The following is a 16,886-nucleotide window of genomic DNA, read 5'->3' on the forward strand; positions in this document are numbered from 1 at the left end:
GATACTTTTATCCCAGTAATTCTGTGGGATATTAAAAACTTACTCCTCGCAGTTAAAGTCGAGGCACAAGCTAGTTTTTGTATAACTATGGGGAGTTGTGTATGTGTGCGTGCTAGTGAGGGCCCACGCAAACGCCCGCTCTCCCTCGCGTTTCATTAAATACATTTCCGCATATCACGCACTATGTCATTTCCTCTGGAGTGATGTGCTTGAAAGTAAGAATATCGATGCTGGTTGTTAACAAATTTTAAGTGACGATATTTTGAAATATTCAGTCACAAAATGATAATGATCTTGAAAATTATATTTTTGCACAAATTCTAAAACAGCGAATTTAAAATTTGAATACAGTCCATTACCGTGTTATATGTAGAACCTATAGTATCAAATAGTAAAATAATACTAATTAAAAGATAGCTCAGCTTTATAAAAATCATCCCTAAGAAAAAAGGAAAACCTTTTTCTTCTACGAGTATAAAGAGTCAAATTACATTTTAAAATATTTAATTTTAGGCATTTAACAATAGTAAAAGAGTATTAAAGCTAAGACATTATACTATAGAGAGGAGTAAAATCTGGTCTGATATACAACTGAAATAGATACAGGTCTGCCAATCCGCTGTTGACCAGCGTGGTAGATCATGGCCTTCTGATTCGGAAAAGAGACCTGTGCTCAGGAGTGAGCCGGCGATGGGTGATGATAAATCGGTACAAGGTAGATATCGATATGTCGTCTGGAAAAATACACATCACTATTTTGTAACCATGGGAAGCTATTTGCGGATTCAATCAAATCCACAGAATGGTAATATTATCGGCTTAAAAACATTTGTTTACCGACGAAATAACTCGTTCCCAGTAATAAATCTAGCTTTGATGGAAATTAAATGTCGATTACCTACGAGTTAATGGATTTGCAGTGTTGGTGCACCATTTTTAGGCCGATTTTATTAAAGTAAGAAAATTCTACAATATACAATGTGCATTCGTTTCTTCAACATCATCATGATCAACTTCTGAGTCTTCTGTCAGTAGTATGAGAAGGGTTTTGCCATGGTCCACCACGCTGGTCGATTGCGGATTTACAGACTTCACACGTCTTTAAGAACATCTTTTAGACAGACATGACATGCCGGTTTCCTCACAGATATAGCGAGTGATTTTAGCGAATTTAATGACAAAAAGTTAGAGGTGCGTGCCTAGGATCGAACCCGATTACGTATACCTAATGTGCATTGTTATATTTATTTATAAATATAATAATAATTTATAAATTACTGTGCCAAATAGATGATCCATGTATATTTAAGTTTTGAGTTAAGATTTAAGTTTTAAAAAGCCCGTGGGAACTCTTTGATTTACCAAGACAAAAATTAGTCTAAGTCCGTTACTGAGATATAAGCTGCTGTAATAAACATCAAAATCGGTTAACTGGATGGGCCGTGAAAATGTAGCAGACAGGCAAACTTTCACATTTTTACTATTAGTATAGCTAATATGAATGTATACCTACTCGTAATAATAATCCCACCAAAAACATTTCATGTAAAAAGGTAGCCAAGACTCACAAGTTCATAATGTTTTCACTGTTAAAAAGTTATGAGATCTCTAATAGAGCCAAGCCCCTAGCTGAGCTTAGATTTGTGCTGGCCATGGGACCTATCCGAAGTCCAAAGTAATATAGCTCTTAAATGTTCTTGAGTGTATCACATTTATAACAATAAATAACAAATCACTCAACTTACAAGCTCTGATTCTACAAACCCTATATTTTGGTAAAAAAAGTACGGCTTGGCCGTTTACAGTTCGTGGATTTTTTATCTGAAAAGACATTTAAGCCCGGAATAGCTTTTGCGACCATCACGAAGTACAATACAAATTAGTAATTGTCGAACAAACTATTCCTTAAGGCCTTAAAATATGTTATGTCATGTAATAGTTTTCGAACATTAAACGGCCAAGCCGTACTTTTTTTTACCAAGATATAGGGTTTGTAGAATCAGAGCTTGTAAGTAGAGTGATTTGTTATTTATTGTTATAAATGTGATACAGTCAAGAACATTTAAGAGCTATATTACTTTGGACTTCGGATAGGTCCCATGGCCAGCACAAATCTAAGCTCAGCTAGGGGCTTGGCTCTATTAGAGATCTCATAACTTTTTAACAGTGAAAACATTATGAACTTGTGAGTCTTGGCTACCTTTTTACATGAAATGTTTTTGGTGGGATTTCATTTCTTTTTGGCAAGTGCCCTAGATTTTTTTGGATCTATTTTTTGTAGGTACATCATTTTCATGGCCCACTCTCTATCGTTACCTCTTTTTTTAAAAGCTTTTATTCAACTTGCAATGTACTCGTATGTAAATATGTTTGTTCGGGTGGAATCTTGCAACTCAATTTTGAAGCAGATATACCAAATTTCAGTCTTTTAGGACTTCAGGAAACCCAGATACTTGGTACGTTTGATAAATCTGCCACGAACATCTTATCCTGAAAACTTTAGAATTCGAGCAACAGATTTTACAGATATGCATCTCATATACGAGAGTATGAAGGGGGACCCGATTTCTTAATTTATCTGTTGTTGATAATTCTTGAAATTCCTACTTAATGCCAAATTTCAGTCTTCTATGACTTCAGAAAGTACCCTAGAATTTGTGACTAGAGGTTTTGAATGTCGATAAATCTGAAACTATAAAAGCTAGACAATTGATACTCAGTGCGTTTAATGAATCTGCCAAGGACATCTTATTCTGAAAATATCAGCATTCTAGCGATAGAATTTACAGATTTGCTTCCCCCATACAGAGGCGTAGATGGGTGAAATTTCCAATTTCTTAATTTTCCTGTAGTTTGTATGCAATTTCTAGTCTACATACAAAATTTCAGTCTTCTAGGACTTCGGGAAGTACCCTAGAATTACAGACTAGAAGTTTTGACTGTCAATAAATCTGAAACTATAAAAGCTAGACAATTGATACTCAGTGCGTTTAATAAATCTGCCAAGGACATCTTATCCTGAAAATATCAGCATTCTAGCGACAGAATTTACAGATTTGCTTTTCTCATAAGAGGCGTAGAGGGGGGGAAATTCTAATTTCTTAATTTTCCTGTAGTTTGTATACAATTTCTAGTCTACATACCAAATTTCAGTCTTCTAGGACTTTGGGAAGTACCCTAGAATTACAGACTAGAAGTTTTGACTGTCAATAAATCTGAAACTATAAAAGCTAGACAATCGATACTCAATGTGTTTAATAAATCTGCCAAGGACATCTTATTCTGAAAATATCAGTATTCTAGCGACAGAATTTACAGATTTGCTTTTCTCATAAGAGGCGTAGAGGGGGGGGAAATTCCAATTTCTCAATTTTCCTGTAGTTTGTATGCAATTTCTAGTCTACATACCAAATTTCAGTCTTCTAGGATTTCGGGAAGTACCCTAGAATTACAGACTAGAAGTTTTGACTGTCAATAAATCTGAAACTATACAAGCTAGACAATTGATACTCAATGCGTTTAATCAATCTGCCAAGGACATCTTATCCTGAAAATATCAGCATTCTAGCAATATAATTTACAGATTTGCTTTTCTCATAAGAGGCGTAGAGGGGGGGAAATTCCAATTTCTCAATTTTCCTGTAGTTTGTATGCAATTTCTAGTCTACATACCAAATTTCAACCTTCTAGGACTTCAGGAAGTACCCTAGAATTACAGACTCTGAATTGTGATGATCATCAGTGAGGGACGAAAACTGCGTATTTTAGGTATCAATAAATCTGTAACCATAAAAGCTAGATATTTGATACTTGGTATATTTGGTAAATTTGCTGAGGACACCTTATACTGAAAATTTCAGCTTTCTAGCGTCATCCAGACCGAAGTTATGACGGGTCGAAAATACGGCGAAACACTTCGAGAAAAAGGTACGTAGCGCCCCGGCCGCCGTTTGGCTCGTCTTGGCGGGGGCACTGCCGTGCCCCCTGATAATACTCGTGGCTTATTAATCCTAAATATGCATAGCAATCTTTCACTTTTATATTATTATCAAATCAAGTAGGTACGCCGATTAATCGATTTCGATAAAACAAACTAAAGCACTTACGCCCGCACATCATTGCCCTGCACAAATACAATCAGGCACGTAAACGCTGTTTGTTTTAACTAGAAGCAGTTAAACCTGTTTTAACTTAACTTGTTAACTTGATACAATTTATTGTTATTCCGTTAAAATTAAAGTAATTTTGTTGTGGTTTCCAAACAACTTACTATTAAGTTGTTATCATGGTGGATGTCTTTACTTAGCGGGTGCTTTCTACAGAACACTTAATTTGAATGTGGCGTTAACAAAAATTGGGGTTTAGTACCGTCTAAGTAAAAAAAACTCTTTCTTTCACATTTTCTCGAATGGTACGCTGTGATAAAACTCATACGTGGTGCAAAACTATACTATTAATTAGTAATACCACTGCCTAAAGGTGCCCACGCACTCGAACTGAACTGCAACTGAACTGCAGCTGAACTGCGCATCGTGGCAGCGCGCTGCATCGTGGGCACCTTAAGGAGTTAATTCATACAGTCGGTCGACGGTGACGTCAAGCTATACCTAGTAAACCTGCAGGAAACATACGGAGGAGAGATTACGCAGACGTCGGCAGAACATAAATTATTATGATTATGCTGAATCGTCGTTGTCGTTTGGGGTACGTAGTGTAGGTGCTACCAACATAAAATAGACCAGTCTGCAAACATCAACGGCGTCTTCTAACTGGATGTATTTACGCTGTGGTAATACTAATTACTAAGTTACTTGCCCTAATGCCTCTGTTTAGTTCACTATGCCTTTGCCGTTATACTATATAGTTACTAGCTGTCTTTGATATTGTCATACAAAAGCAAGAGCTGATTCGATACAAAAGCTAATAAAATAGCTGATGTATTGTAGGTTTAGCCTGCTTTTCAGAAAACTTATACTACTTAGTATTTTTTTAGTTCTGATGATATGATTTCGTGAAAAGATGGCAGACTTAATCATGTAATTTCAAACTTCAGGTATTTCAGACTTTATCATAAAACTGCATCATAAAGGCGTGAGTTTAGTCATACGCAAGTCTTGAACAAAACAAAATGAGGACGTTAGCACGCGACATTGAACTATTTAAGCAATAAATTATTAACTTTACTTGCCATCCGTACTCGCACATTAAACAGTAACCATAGAGATCAGTTACGCCCAAACAATGATATTATCAACCCTGTATCAGTCTGTGCCACTGAAATGGACATGTATACAAGTACGATAGAAGAGATGAGCCGTACAAAATGACAGTTATTTTGTGCGGATTCGTAACGCCACACCGAGCATATTCCATGAAACAAAATTGACTCTGTGTCAAATTGTCTTGACACTATCGTGACAGGTGTCTCATTACTAACATAAAATTCGGAGTACGCTCACATAGCCGTGCTAGCCTTACGATTGAGACTTCTGTTTCCTAGATAGATAGATAGACAATAAAACCTAACCGGTAGGTCCAGGGGTTTGATACTAGATACGCATCTGTAACTTTTCGAAGTGACATGCGTTTCAAGCAATTGAATATCACTTGCCTTGAAGATGTAGAAAAACATCGTGCAGAAATCTGCATGCCTGCGAGTTCTTCATATTGTTCTCAAAGCTGTGTGAAGTTTGCCAATCCACACTTGGCCAGCGTGACGGACTATAGTCTAAACTCTTCTCATTCTGACAGAAGACCCGTGCTCAGTAGTGGACCGGTGATGAGTTGATCATAATGACGCTCACATGACGCTCACTGTTACATTCAGTGCCAAATTAATGGTAAAAATCAAGTTGCTTCAAATTCAGGTCGGCAATCGTAAGTCCAGCGTACTTAGTTATTAGTTGTTAGTTGGGGTCAGTGGTTCGTGGCCATTCTTCCGTATTACCCGAGGGTTGATTGGCTGGCAACGTGGCTTTTACAATGCGTTTATCGTCCAAATTGGTTGTTACACAGATTTCGGGAATTGTTTAAAGTTTAGTTCTCAGACTATCATTTGGAGGGAATACTTCCGAACCCTCTATGTGAATGCGTGATTCATAGTTTGATGTTTGTTTTACATCCCATGTGCTATGAACACGCACGTTGTTACTTAACAAGCACCTACAAGTTAAAATATTATATTTCATTAATGTACTATACTTTTGGATTAGTGATTACTAATTTTCTTGTTTCCTGCCAAACTGTAAAACAAGGCAAGAGTGAAAAGGCATCTTCTAGACAAGCGCACTCCAACCTATTGCTCCATCGTTGTTTTTTATTAGGCATGATTGTTGTCAAGTTCATCATCACATAATTTTAAAAAATGGGCTTAAAATAATTGTACGTTACGTTTCTCCGAATATACGTAATTTCAACGTTTTGCTATAGGTTCACGAAATAACTGCCTAACAATTATGTTTTTTGAGGCATATCTACATAAAATAACAAAAACTTTGCGTTATTTTAGATAAAGATATAGAAAAATCTAAATAATGTAAGCTAAAGTTTACATATTTTAAGTAGCAATCTATAAAGACATTGTAAATCACGCTCTGTTACACATTATATAACTGTAGAGATATAATTTAAAAAACTGGTTTTCAAAAAGACTCTTATCTAATTAATTTGCAGAGTTGGTAAGAAATGGACTTCAAAATTAATGTAATGATAAAACTAAAAGTGCAGATAAAAACTTTTTATCCCATAAAAGCGGCCGAGACCAGTTTTATAGCTATGGCCTTAACATGATACATGTACGTTGAATGATAATTAGAGACCACCTAGTAGCTTTCGTTTTGTTACAAAGTCTTTATTAGCAAAAACGTGTCAAACAACGGAAATCCGGAGTCGTAAGACAAATTAATTAAATGATCAAACGAACTTACCAAGTGAAGTTCGATCTTGATTGTCCCATCTTCGGCGAAGTAAAGTATGCGTAGGATGGCCACGACGATTATGAAAATTTCATTCATGTTTACAACATGTTGTATTAGAAAAAATCACTGTATAATACCGCGGCTGATACGTATTTTAAACTTTTTCATCAGCCAATCCACCTCGTGAAATACGTCCTATCACCACACCACAGTCAAAGGCCTTAAGTCGTTCATCACCTTAATGAACATATTCGCTTGGCACGGTTATGCACATGCGTTAGGTGTATGTGTGGCGTGTTTATAGAAAAAGGTCATAAGTGCGACAGGTTTTTGGTACAATTGTTTCGCGGAATTGCTATTCGAATTCTGAGGCCGACCGTACCTACCAATTTTCATGGAAATAATTTGAAGAATGCTAAAGTCTAAATATTAAGTATGACTGCGTAGTTAAACTCGTTTTCTCATTTCTTCCACTGTTTATTACACGTATCCATATTATATTCTTTTAAAGTAAATAGTGCGCCTCTTACATGTTTCCTTAGCATGTTAATTTATACCGTGAGAAGCTGGGCTATGTCAGCTGGATGGTTTATAATTCTTGCCAGAAAGGCCGACCTCGTCAGGAAATCAAACATAATATCTTTTCTAATTAACTAGAACTCGAATTAAAATTAAAAACCAACTAATTAAATGAAAGGGCGATGCATGTTAAATATCGAAGGCAATATAGATAAGCACCGACATCGTAAATTTTATGGTCACTTAATGGTTTTATTTATGTACCTTCACCATCCTACATCGAAATCCTACACTCTATGAAGGTAATTATCATTTTGTCATGGACGACCAATTAAACCTTTTACAAAATAATTCGTCCGGTATAATAAAATATTTATTTTCTTCAAGATAGGTAAAAGAAATTGTAGACTAAATTATTTGATAGTTACTTCAGCTCGATATGTCATGTTAGATTGAACATTTCCTTTTTTTTAACGCTGAGAAATGTTTTACGCATCCCTCTCGGAAGCAGTGCACATACCACGCTGCTTCCTGGGGGTTATGTGAGCTTGAACAGTTTCCTACACTAACCCCTCAGCGTTACCTGGCAAAAATACGCCGTGGCCCTTAGCCAGCATATGCGTCCAAGCAGCAACTTCAAAACCAAAGACAAAAGCTGGGACACACCAAACGCGTATGCAGCACGTAAGTATAGACGTAGCGCGTACCATGACGTTGTAATGTATGGAACTGTATGAGATATGGCATACCGCTTGCGTGACGTGAAAGTTCGCGTAGACGTAATGCGTGCTGTCATGTCTATGGATTCACGCGCGTCACTACGCGCGTGGTCACGTGTACGTGCTTAGTGTGAATCGGCTCTTATGTTTCGAAAGATTCCTGCTATAAAGTTCTAAAGTATGCCCATGAGTCATAATCATAGGATGGCTCTATCCCTGGCCGCCTCAATATTTACGGATGAAACAAGTTCCTGTACCGTCAATATTAGGTTTGCCATACAAATGAATACATTCTAACACAATAGGGCTTCCATTTTGACCGCTGTGTTGTTTGCACAGACAATTCTCGCTACGCTGGGTAATGCCACCGCAGGAGGCATGCTTACTTTTTACGTTTTATGACCGCCTGGTAGTCTAAGAGCCATTACGCACGGTCGACAGTCGCGGCGACTTCGTGTGCATACATACACACAACGATCTGTATACATATAAAATTACATACATATTCGAAAGATCGCCGTCGACTGAGTCGCCGCGTCGGGCGACCTTGCGTAATGGGTCTTAGCCTACGACCATACTAGCGACCTGTTCTTGAAATCGTAGCGCTAACAGATTTGACGTTCCAATATAATGCCAAATAGGAACCAAGCATATACCGTCTTCTTAAAGCAATAAATTGTTATTGTGTAAAAAACTACAGATTGCTTGGCGAAAAATTGTTAATTTTTATATTTAACATATAAATTTAATTATTAAATTTTACATTCTTTTATGGATCTACTGGATGATGCTCACTACTTCTTCTGAAAATCCCATCAGAACTTTGATTTTTCGGGATAAAAAGTAGTCCATACCTATCACTGCCAAGGTCTTTAATTATATCCGTGCTAAACATCTCGTAGATCTGTTGCTCCATTGCAGCGTGATTGAAGGACAAACCAACGAACAAACATTTCATCGCATTTATAAAAATATTACTTAGTAGAGCAAGATGATGGCATATTTAGACACGATAAAATGTTCAGCGGGTAACGACACAATCCTGTTTGTTGTCAGATGATTTATTTGTGTCTTTTATCCCTGTTTCATTTATACATTTAAAACTATCTTTGGACTGTAATTTTCGCGGCTGACTGTTTGGACGACAAGACAAAAAGTTGTGGAACAAAAAGTCCCCCGTGTGATTATTATACGTCTTATAGTTGCCTGGTGTCTATCCATGTCTAACTAAGTAGGCACATCGTTCAAGTTATGTTACTGACAATCGATTGGTGGGTAAATATGGGTTGAGCGTAGGTTGCACTTTATGCTAAGCTAAGAATACACTTGAATGCATCAGTTTTTGAATGGGTTTCTCACAGCACCTATTATTGATTATGCAAGTGTTTTCAAAACTAGACTATGCAGCTACTCCAACTGTTGAAGACAGATTTTTTTAATAAACTTCACTCCGAAAAGTTAGAGTGCGAGCTGGGAATGGAACCCCGATCACTTGTTTAGGAGGCCGATATCTTAACCACTAGACCACTACTCTATCTTTTATGTGAGTTATGTGCGTTTTAATCAAATATTAATATCACTTTCTTTAAAACGGTGAAGAGATCTAAAAACACGTAACTCCGTCGCCGATGGTGCGTGCCTAGGATCCTCTGCATGTAAGGTTGAAGTTTATCAACTTAGGCTTATAACTATTATAATACAAATACACTAAGTTCATACGTTAGATATAATATTACTTACACATTAATCAATAACTAATGTGACGTGATCCCTTCATCTTCAAAGGGAATAATATAACTCAATAATCCCTACCTATAAATGTTCAGAGAGGCGTTAAGATGGCGCTAACTGATCCAGTTTGAAGTTCAAGTATGGCAGTACCATTGAGTTATAGACCATAATATAGATACAGACTTTGTACTTATTTTATCAGGCGACAAACCGCAGGCGAAAGTTTGTAGGTTTTTGTGTTCGTGTGTATGTTTGTTACTTTTTCACGCAAAAACTACTGAATGGATTTGGCTGAAATTTAGAATGGAGATAGATTATACCCTGGATCAACACACAGGCTACTTTTTATCCCGGAAAATTAGTTAGTCCCGGAAAACAGTTCCCACGAAAGTTTGAAAACCCTAAATCCACACGGAGGATGTTGCGGACGTCAGCTAGTAATTAATAAATGAGAAGTATTATTTTCATGTATTTTTATTAAATTTTTAAGTAAACAACTTAATATTATACACTAGATACTTAAATTAAGGATTAGTCTCCGCTAACCCCAACGCGTAGTGGTGACCAAATGGTTAATGAAAGGGCCGTGAAAAGGTGACAGACAGAGAGACACATTTTCGCATTTATATAATTATATTAGAGAACTTAAACTGACGGGTGCATACATAACTTTGTCCCTGTTGGTCCTTATGGATTTATCTTTATGCAATACCATAACAGTTTAGTCATAATTATGATAAAAATAGAGATACTATTGCTAGACACAAAGCTACAATGTCAATTTAGGTAGGTATGAAAGAAAAGAATGACTTTGCCTTTCATCCACCAGTCTAAAAACAAGGTCACTTTGTGGGACATCACCGCCTCTAGCATACGACACCTCTCTGGCACGTACAACAAACTTGTTGGCGTAACCAATATAGCTGTTTGTCTGTTACACTTTACTTCTAGTTCAAATTGCCAATTAGTTATTGTGAACTAGTTACGGAGTCGTTGTTATGTTAATAATAGTTACGTCTCAATAACAACTCAAGAAAGTACAATATTGGTTTTCTTGTTTTGCATCAAAGATATTTTCTTCCTTGCTCGCATCTCATCATTGTCATTCATTTCTCATTGCATATATTTTATGGTCTGTATAATAAAGTTAATTGTAGGTACTTACCAAATAAATGAGAACCAAATACGCAGCTATATAAATTGTTAAACTTGTCTGGCAGAGGGTTGCCACAATACTGTCTGGCAATGCATGACGTGATAACTCCTACTGTTCCGAAAAATAGACTTTATACTTTGATGGAAGATTTTATACGTCTTTGTTACCTGTTATCTGCCAAAGCCATCATGTACAAAAAATTCATAGTCGCTGGTCGTTCCTCCCTGTGTTGGGGGCAATACGCAGAGAAACGTTCAGCTTTTATAAAATAACAAAAGTTTGACCATCACGGGCCATCTCTATTAAAAATTTACTGGCGGAATCGGTAAGTTCCGATTTTGTAGTCAATAATGTGATTTCCTGTGAGCTTATATTACCTACCAAGCGGAACCCAGCCTAAACTTACAAGTTCTTTGAACCCACCCCTAAGTTCCTAATCCTATTCGCCATATTCGATCTCCTGTCTAAAGTATTAAAGACAGTTACACTGAAGTTATTCAATTAATAGCCTGACAACTTGGCAACAATTTTCAACTGAATGTTAATTACACAACTTCTGGAAGCTGAATTACTTAATCCTTAAATTACAGGGCACTGCATAGACATTAACATTTAATTGCTTTCGATAACTTTCCGCGCTGAAATGTATGAGACTATGAGACGTGTGACCCATTTTCAAGGCTTTTTCGTTTTGCGATAAGTATATAGATTAAGTAGTAGTATTGAACGCTTGGGTCTAGTAAAATTTGAATTTTAAAATGTAGTATATTTTTAACTGTATGCGTAAAGGAAGACGCTAACTGACTGAGATATTAACATAAAGTTCCAACTCTTTCACACTAAGAAAATATTTTGAAAAAGGAAAAACTGAATTCACGAGATCGTAGATGAGAGCTAGCTTCTATCAGAATAAAAAACACTGGAAGTATACAGACAATTAATCGCGAAGGAAAAAGAGCAAAAGAAATAATATTGCACAAGAAACCCTTATTCACGCTCAAGGAAATACCTCAACACGTTCCCAACTTTGAATACACCACTGGTCTGGATTAAAAAGGTTTCCATCGTATGAGCATAATATTATTATTCTCCACGGTCCTTGCGAACTCAGGGCGAGCTATTACTCATCTTTTTCCCGCGTCGTTTTTATTGCTAGACGTGAAAAATACCAGAAATTTCATCCGGTCGGTCCAAAGTGGTCGGATTAATTCAGAAGGCACTTATTTCAAATTGGATTTCGACTCGAGTCGCGACTTGGGTGCTGACTGCCGAGTCGCTCTTATTTCCTACTAATAGTGTTCGACTTATTCTCTCTATTTGTCCACTTTGGCTGATTCTTTATACCACCTACGTTTTTAACAATTGGACATAGTAATACTGCACTGGAAAGCACAACGTTGGCTCCTCCACTAGATGAAAGGACATCAAATGAGTTGCAGGGAGCCACTGGATTCAGGTGGTACAAGACCTATGCCCAGTTGTGGATGTCCATCGGTTGGCGATGACAATATTATTGCTGGCCTAGAAAACCAGACGTAGATGTCCTCAAGTTAAGCGGTGTGTACCCCAGTTGACGGCCTGATGTTTGACTTAACTTTGGTACCTACTAATAACCCATACGGTTGGACCTAATCTTTTTAACCCCCGACCCAAAGAGAGGGGTGTTATAAGTTTGACGTGTGTATCTATGTATCTGTCTGTGGCATCGTAGCTCCTAAACTAATGAACCGATTTTAATTTAGTTTTTTTTGTTTGAAAGATCGAGAGTGTTCTTAGCTATGATCCAAGAAAATCGGTTCAGCCTTTTGAAAGTTATCAGCTCTTTTCTAGTTACTCTAACCTTCACTTATCGGAGGTGTTATAAATTTTTAATTTACACTTGTTCATTTATGTACCACTTCTGAAAAAGCATGACCTAGATGCGTGAAATTTTTCCTACTCTAATATTTAATAGCTAATTCTACGAAACAGTTATCATGTTCTAGCATAGAATATATTTTAATAGTACCTTTTCGAGAATATTCTATGAAATATAAACCCGAAATCCAGAACGATCCGGGTAATCGTATGATTAACCAGTATTAAAGTTAAGGGTTAGACCTCACTTTTACAACAATAACAGCTTAAATAGATATATTATGTGGAATTTTCCCAACTCTAAAAGTTACAGTTTCTACGAAACATAATCTACGAGTAGATAGTTAGGTACTACAAAATAATTATAGTAGCAAAATAGTTACCGATACCCTTTAAAACTACAAGTTGTTTTCAATTTCTACTAACTACATTTTCCTTCCACTCCGAGAAACTCTTAACTATGTCAATATTGTTGACCCCATTGTTGGAGCTCCTTCTATTACGACTCAAAGCAAAGTTAAATATCCTATGTTTACACAAATGCACGTAGGTGGTATTAAGAGGCACAATGCAATGCTATGTTACTTACTTATTATTTTCTTACCTTCATGCATTTTACAACACAACGTGAAGTGTTATTAAAAATAGGAATGAATTATTGTAAGTATAGTTGAGACTAGAAAATTGCTGCTAATTTTACCGTGTACTTATTTGAACTTGTAAAGTTTAAACTTTATTATTTTTTAATGACAGTTCATGAAGTAGTACTCGTAGTTGCCTGGCATTGTGGTAATTATACTGTAGCATGTAGCTACGTAAATAAAGTAAAGAAAACTATGTAAACAACATGCACCTACAATGTGTATGAGGCTCGATAGCTCAACGGTTGAGGAGCGGACTGAATTCCGAAAGGTCGCCAGTTCAAACCCCACCCGTTGTACTATTGTCGTACCCACTCCTGGCATAAGCTTTAGGCTCAACTGGAGGGGAAAGGGGAGTATTTGATATGATTAGCATGACTAATATTCTTTTTTTTAATGTAATGAATTCTAATAATAACTTTAGCACTGAAATCTCTGTAACCAATCTGTGGATCAATTTGTTGTCTGTCTGCTGTCTGTCCGTCTATCCATCGTGTCTCTCAAGAAAATTTATAGGGTACTTCCTGTTGACCTAGAATCATGAAATTTGGTAAGTAGGTCTTATAGCATAAGTAAAGGCAAAATCTGAAAACCGTGAATTTGTCACGAAAAAATTAATTTATTAAATCCTAATATTCTACGCAAAAGAGGTATATCTTGTACGACGGTACGGAATCTTTCGTTTTCGAGTCCGATTCACACTTAACCGGTTTTTTATGTGATAATGTAATAAATGAATACTCCCATAATTGTGATCGTTAGATTACACGCTTGTTACTGAAAAAAAAAGAAAGAAACATCACATCACATCACACTAATATTATAAAGGCGAAAGTTTGTGTGTGTGTGTGTGTGTGTGTGTGTGTGTGTGTGTGTGTGTATGTGTGTGTGTGTGTGTGTGTGTGTGTGTGTGTGTGTGTGTGTGTGTGTGTGTATGTTTGTTACTCCTTCACGCAAAAACTACTGGACGGATTTGGCTGAAATTCGGAATGAAGATAGATAATACCCTGGATTAGCACATAGGCTACTTTTTATCCCGGAAAACCAACGAGTTCCCACGGGATGTCGAAAAACCTAAATCTACGTGGATGAAGTCGCGAGCGTCAGCTAGTACTACATAAAACAATGTATCAAAGTTTCTGATACCTTTATATTGAGAGACATGTTAAACAACAAGTCAAACAGTAACAAACCATAGCAGTTACAAGTTCGTGGTAACTTTAATACATTACAGTGTCACTGCCGAGAACGCCTTTGTTTTGTCCACAAAACATGTTCCAATTGTAACCGTCTCAATGTAAATGTCCCTGATTACCATTAAAAGCGATGTTACCAAAGCTCAGTTAAGCGCGCTTTATACGCATCGGCCTGATCAGATTGGAAACATCTCTAACAAAGCATGGCCAGTTAGGACGCGTAAATTGTGACCCATGGTCAGATGCTCCCGTGTAACTTTTCAAATTAACGTTAACTGTGCATATATTATATCTGTCATTTAATTTCGTGGTTAAATTTCGAAAAACTTCACAATTTGACAGTTCCATACAATTTTGATAGATGTTAACACAGTTAACAGGGCTCTCTCCGTCACTCGTTTCATACAATCGTAGTTCCAATTTCATTTGAATGTTAAGCAACCAAAGTCCATGAAATTTTGCAGACATATTCTAGAAACAAATATCTGTGTCTGTGGTGTTTTAGATTTTTCTAAAAATATGTAGTTTTAAAATTACAGGAGCTCAAAGATTTGTATGAACATTTTTAAGACCGCGTGACTTTGAAACCGAATATTTTAACAGAAATCTGGAAAACCACAGACACAGATATTAGTTTCTAGAATATGTCTGCAAAATTTCATGGACTTTGGTTGCTTAATATTCAAATGAAATTGGAACTACGTTTGTATGAAACGAGTGACGGAGAGAGCCCTCTTAACGCACTACTAAAAAGTCCTAGTAATCTAGTAGTACACTAAGTAATATTTCCATCAAGTTTTTATATCATAAATGGTTGTATAGTCGAAGTTCTAAATACAATACTATAAAGCCTGAATTTTGTCTGCGCGCTTATGTCGGTCGCGTACTTGATTGAGCCTGACTGGATCGGGGCGTATGTAGACACGACAAGAGAGATATAAAAGCTCAGTTAATATTTGAACAGCGAATATGCTACGATGTACTTTAATTGGATGCGAAACAATGTTGTATTAACTATTATTATGATCCTAGCCGCCTAGTAACATAAATCTTGAGATCCAATAACAATGCAGAAATCCATACTAATATAATTTTAAACGCGAAAGTGTATATGTCGGTCTGTCACATTTTCACGTCCCAGCCGTTTTACCAATTAGCACGTTTGGTAAAGAGATAGCTTTTATCTCAGACATGGACATAGACTTTTTTATTCTGGAAAATCGAAGAGATTTTATAGGGTTTTAGCAAACCTAAATCCACGCTGACGAAGTGGGTAGCCTTATCAAGGACTAAATAAAACACCTAAATTAGGCGATAATAATTAGATTCATAAGTGAAATGTGATAAGTAAATAATTACACTTGCCTATATAAGAGACGCATAACACAATAAGGGTATACCTACTTGAGATATTAATACGGCGGGCTCCCGAATCCTTTCGTGAAGGAAAAATACACAAGTTTATAATAATACTGATCTGCCTATCATGATAAAATATTCTATTTCATCTAATAACTTAGCTACGAGTATATTTTCGTGAAATATTTAGGTATAACTAGCAATCAAAACAAGACACCTGATTAGAGTCTTGTTTTATCCCAAGATTATAGTTACTTAATATCATAATAACAATATCATAAAATACAACTAGGTGAGATGGCGTTTAAATTAATTACTTTTAATTATTAGTATATACCTAGGGAACTCGAGATCCAGTACAATCTTAAATATTATTTCGTAATATTTATTTATTATTAATTTAGTATTATTGCGATGTACACCTTGACATTATAATATATACTAAGGTACACAATAAGATTTGCTTCTTTTTAACCCCCGACCCAACAAAAGGGGTGTTATAAGTTTGACGTGTATCTGTGTATCTGTCTGTGGCATCGTAGCTCCTAAACTAATGAACTGATTTTAACTTAGTTTTTTTGTTTGAAATGTGGCTTGATCGAGATCGTGTTCTTAGCTATTATATAATCCAAAAAAATCGGTTTAGCCGTTTGAAAGTTATCAGCTCTTTTCTTTTACTGTACCCTTCACTTGTCGGGGGTGTTATAAATTTTTAATTTACACTTGTCTATTCTGTCCTCACTGACTGCCAATTTTTTTTATACGCTCACAATCGTTTTTTTCTCCTTTCA

At 36.3% G+C, this 16,886-nt stretch overlaps 1 protein-coding gene across 1 annotated transcript in view; it reads left to right on the top strand.

Moving 5' to 3' along the window:
• The window catches only part of LOC123870041 (toll-like receptor 6), a 164,186-nt gene that overhangs the window by 146,822 nt on the left and 478 nt on the right, over nt 1-16,886 (top strand). The window lies entirely within an intron of this gene.

This window comes from Maniola jurtina, chromosome 12, assembly GCF_905333055.1.
Source record: "Maniola jurtina chromosome 12, ilManJurt1.1, whole genome shotgun sequence".
In the NCBI taxonomy this organism is placed as follows: Eukaryota; Metazoa; Arthropoda; class Insecta; order Lepidoptera; family Nymphalidae; genus Maniola; species Maniola jurtina.